Source organism: Schistocerca piceifrons, chromosome 2 (genome assembly GCF_021461385.2).
Source record: "Schistocerca piceifrons isolate TAMUIC-IGC-003096 chromosome 2, iqSchPice1.1, whole genome shotgun sequence".
NCBI lineage: Eukaryota > Metazoa > Arthropoda > Insecta > Orthoptera > Acrididae > Schistocerca > Schistocerca piceifrons.
The window spans coordinates 323,468,412-323,473,592 of NC_060139.1; the positions used below are offsets into that span (position 1 = coordinate 323,468,412).

At 45.8% G+C, this 5,181-nt stretch overlaps 1 pseudogene; it reads left to right on the top strand.

Moving 5' to 3' along the window:
• The first annotated feature begins 825 nt into the window (after positions 1–825).
• On the top strand, positions 826–943 carry LOC124778337 (annotated as a pseudogene).
• Positions 944–5,181: the final 4,238 nt, after the last annotated feature.

Consider the following 5,181-nt stretch of genomic DNA (forward strand, 5'->3'; position numbering starts at 1 on the left):
AAGGTGAAACTCATGTGCTAATAAAAATCATTTGCTTCTCTTATTCTCTTAGTAAAACATTATATGGCATACTTTTTAATTAAAAATATATTAAAATATTTCTTGTGAACGGCAGCTTTGCTTGAAACTAACATAAGAGTTTTCTTATTTTTTTCTTTGCTACTCGTCGTACGGACGCGTAGGTGCCTGAGTATTTTTTTTGTCCAAATGGTCAAATATGTACAGAAGATACCTACCCTATACTACATATATACATATAAACAACCTCATGGGAGCCCTTCTATAGCAGTACTTTGCATTTATTGTGGCTATTACTGATCACATCCCTGCAGGATGCCAAATTGGCGTTTCCAGTTCTTACTAGCATCACTCAAGCAGGAAAATTGCTTTCTACTGGAGTTTATGAACGAATGTCTCTTCCCCTATACCATTTATACATCTATTTACAAATGATCTCTTCGTGCTGAACAGACGGTCCACTATTTAGCCAAATGTCCATAACTTTAAAGGTACTAGTTAAGTCCGGATTCTGTCTAGTCAATCATGGATTACTTACTGTCTGGTTAGCTGGTTTTTAGTCTCCTACCAATACTCACTACTGTGTGCAAGAGAGAGGAATATTGTGAATACTTAGTGTTGATAGATCTGTAATGATCCATATTTATCATATTCGAACAGCAAACATGACTTGTGGCCCTAAATACACATACAAACAAAACACACAAACAAAACAGATAAACACAAGAAAAAATTTGCAAGTAAGAATGTATATGTTCCAAACAAAATCTCTTCTGCACATATTTATTTAAATCTCTATGCTGATACGGCAACGGCCTTTCCGCAGTGAATACACCGGTTCCCGTCAGATCACCGATGTTACGCGCTGTTGGGCGTGGCCGGCACTTGGATGGGTGACCGTCCGGACCGCCATGCGCTGTTGTCATTCTTCGGGGTGCACTCAGCCTCGTGATGCCAATTGAGGAGCTACTCCACCGAACAGTAGCAGTTCCGGTCAAAGAAAACTATCATAACGACTGGGAGAGAGGTATGTTGACCCCACGCCGCTCCTATCCGCATCCTCAGCTGAGGATGTCACGGCGGTCGGATTGTCCGAGGGGCCACTTGTGACCTGATGACGGGGTGCTTTATGCTGATATAATCCTTCAATCTTGTTGGAATCTGGTTAGGCTATGCAGTATTCTTATAATCCTGTATGGAAGATTGTATAGAAACTGCCATTTCTTGTTTTTCTTTTGCAGAATTGAGAGGTTGGGGTGAGTTCTCACCAGTATTTTCTCTGGCTCTGGTTAGGCTATGAGATAAAGACCCTATGCAGTATTCTTATAATCTTGTATGGAAGATTGTATAGAAACTGCCATTTCTTGTTTTTCTTCTGCAGAATTGAGGGGTTGGGGTGAGTTTTCAGTAGAATTTTCTCACCAACCAGAAAGTTCTGAACTCATTCCATTTTCTTTATCTTAATCGGACTTCTTTAGACGCGCAGAGGCTATTAGGGAAATGAGAGCTTGATGTGTTTTTTCTTCTCTTGATGTGTCACACCCTGGCATGTGCGAGACAGAGTTTAAATACTGGTTCACCTCCTTAACTTGTAACAGGACTTCCACTTTTTGTTCAAAAGTGGCTATAAACACGACCCATCTAGACTGTAGCTTCATGTTGGTAGGAAATCTACTTCCTAATGAAAATGTTGAACTCTCTGAAAATCCTTCCAGTTGGGTTGCATTCGCAATAAAGTTTCGAAATTAAAATTAGCCTAATCTGTTGTTCTTGAAGAGAGGTTTTCCACGCTTTACATGTAAAATCCGGCGGTGAGGGCCGCCTCCGGGGAAGGAGTGAGGGGGGGTGGGTGGAGGGGGGTGGAGGGAGGGGCTGTATGACTGTGGAGTCCATGGTTTCCCAAACCTCGTGATACAGTTCTCCCTCATCCCTCTGATTATCGGGGCTGCGGTAGCATCTTTTGTAACAAGGATTCTAATATATTTAGAAAATAAATCATATACATATATGTGGTATTTAGCAAGACACCATGTGATGTGTAGAACTTCGTACATAGCGGTAAGAAGAAGTGGCCCACGGAGTGGTGCGGTAACTGTCGTCCTAAGGAAGCTAGGTAGGAGCATAAATGATTAACGGACAAGTGAACATAATAAACAGGAGATTTGCTTAACTTGTATTTGTTGAACAGAACGGAGACATTACAAATAATACAGTAAGAAAGAGAGCCCAGCTATTACATACAACAGCAACAACGATGGTGACGGAGCTGCTACTAGGCGGCGTCTGCCCAGATTCATGCAGCAATGTGACTCTGTGCGCAAGAGAGTCCAGCCGCTGCAGCGGGCCCTCCTAGATTACAGCGGCAGAGGGTCTCAAGCTACCAAGCCGCTGGAGGCGTGGTTTAGAGGGCCTGCTCCAATGGATGCACCAGATCCAGAGTGACTGCTACCAGCGCATGAAAATATGATGTTTCCTTGCACGACGCCCGTGGGGTGCTATCGACATGTGATAACACGTCCCTCCCTGGCAAACCTCCTCACTGTTTCGTGTAGTGAAGGGGCAGGGCTAGATGCAAGTGGCAATGAGAAGATGAGAGCTGCAACAACTGGAGCTGATGCAAAGCTCTCACTCGTGCTTCGGCATACACCCTGAGCCGTCCCAATAACACCAACCAAAAAACTGGGCAGAGGGCAGCACCCGCATCCAGAGGCATAATACCAAATGACGATGGAGACATCTCGATGGCTGAAGAGGACAGCACATATAACAGCCGCCGAAAAGAAGGACTCATTCCCAGACGACGGTGGCTATAGAGATAGCAACGACTGACTGCCATCGATTCCGGGACCAGTGCCGACGGCGCTGGACCCGTGGGAACCAGACACAGCTAGGTCTGCTGCGTCCAAGCAGGTACGAAATCTGCAAGCACAAAGCCTGCGGTAGGATCACACAATTCACACGGACAAATTTCATAATGGTGGCATCTCAACAGTCATCTCGGTCCCTGCAGAAGAGAAATAGAACGACCAGTACGTGATACAGTGGTGCCTCGCTCCAAGCACCTCCATCCACCACACAATCTGTAGAACACCGAATCCTTCCTGATCGTGACACTTTGTCTGACTGTGCGTAATGGGCGCCGCCCGCCATGGCGGGTATAGCAAATGAAGCAAGGTGCGGTGGCGCCGTCCGTGTAACAACTCCGTCGGCGATGGTCCGTCACGTAGCTGGGAGCGTTAGGAAGACAAGTACAGCAACAGAGCTTCATACTGTGTGTGGGCGGCGCGAAATTTGTCCTAATGTTGCTTAAATATTAGTTCCTCCTCGCCGTTGGACCTAGGGTGGAGCGGTTGACTCTTGATGTGCCTGTTGCCAGAGGCGGTGCAAAACTATTTCAACTCGGCAGCACAAACTAAAGCCCATTGTCAGTCGCAATCACGTTGGACAATCCCTCGAGGCAAAAGATCGACATGTCCTGGATTAAGTATCGACACATATATAAACAAAGGTTTTAGAGTATAGGTTAATAACCATGTAGAAATCTGTCCCAAAAATGTACTGCTGAATCTTAATGACTTCACAAACAATGGCGAAAGTCTCCTTTTCAGTTTGCGAATAATTACAAAAATGGTTCAAATGGCTCTGAGCACTATGGGACTTAACTTCTGAGGTGCCGGCCGTTGGTGGCCGAGCGGTTCTAGGCGCTTCAGTCTGGAACCGCGCGACCGCTACGGTCGCAGATTCGAATCCTGCCTCGGGCATGGTTGTGTGTGATGTCCTTAGGTTAGTTAGGTTTAAGTAGTTCTAAGTTCTAGGGGACTGATGACCTGAGATGTTAAGTCCTATAGTGCTCAGAGCCATTTGTACCATTTTTTGAACTTCTGAGGTCATCAGTTGCCTAGAACTTAGAACTACTTAAACCTAAATAACCTAAGGACATCACACACATCCATTCCCGAGGCAGGATTCGAACCTGCGACCGTAGCGGTCTCGCGGTTCCAGACTGTAGCGCCTAGAACCGTTCGGCCACCCCGGCTGCCCGAATAATTACAATATGCTTGTTTCTACAACATCAAACCAAAGGCGATCGGCGTTCAAAACAACCAAATTTATGTGACAAAACTGCTCTGATGCCGTAAGTGGAAGCATCGATATCCAAGACCACAATTTTGGCTGGATCCAAATGGACAAGACATCTATCCCACCTATCAGTAAGCAAAGCATTGATCGACTCCTGGAAAGAAGACAAACAAAAGGAGCATTCTTCCTGTGCAAGTGGTGCAAGGGTACCGCTATTTGAGCGGCGTTAGAAATAAATCGGATGTAACACTTGAGCTTTCCTAAGACAGACTGCAATTCCCGCACATTGCGTGGGGGTGGAAGGTCACGGGTAGCAAGCAAATGTGATTGCAGTGGGTGAACACAGTGCCTATTAATGACGTATACTGAATACTCAAGTACAGTCTGAGATAAAAAAAAAAACAGACATTTGTCTGTGTTACTGTGTCGAAGCCTTCCGCAAAGTTTGGTATATTTCGACTTTGTACCTCTCCGGTGAAATCACTGGTTGTGTAGAAGCTCTTTGACAGAGAGGCTTGTGGTGTGATTGTGGTCCGCGAGGTGGAGTGGTTCGGGCGGGGAAGGAGTCTCGAGTTAGCAGCGGCATTGGGGAGGTGGGTGGGTGGGTAGGGGGAGGGGAGACAGATCCCTCTGCTGTTTCTTAACAGCTTTCGCTTTCTTGTCGCAGGGACTGCGCGGTTCACTTACATTTGAGACCAATTGCAGATAACAGTTGAAACAGAGTACGAAGACTGCTCATGTGTTCTTCAGGAGTGCGACCTGAAACGACAATATTATACAAGTAATTTGCGTAAATAGGAACTTTTGCAGTCAGCTGCTCCGGGAAGCGCCGAAATATGGCGGTTGCGGAAGCACTGCTAAACGGCAATCTCAAAAATTGGAAGAGACACAGATGAAGGTTAATGACAAAGACTTGTTGCGACTACTCATCCAGAATGATTTCCTAGTAAGCGTCGTGCAAATCAGTTTTGGAAAAGACAGGCACTCAGGTTATCCTCCAATGTCGATTACTACTGGCAGAAGTAAAACTGTGAGTACCAGGCGTGAGTCGTGCTTCGGTATCTCAGATGGTAGAGCACTTGC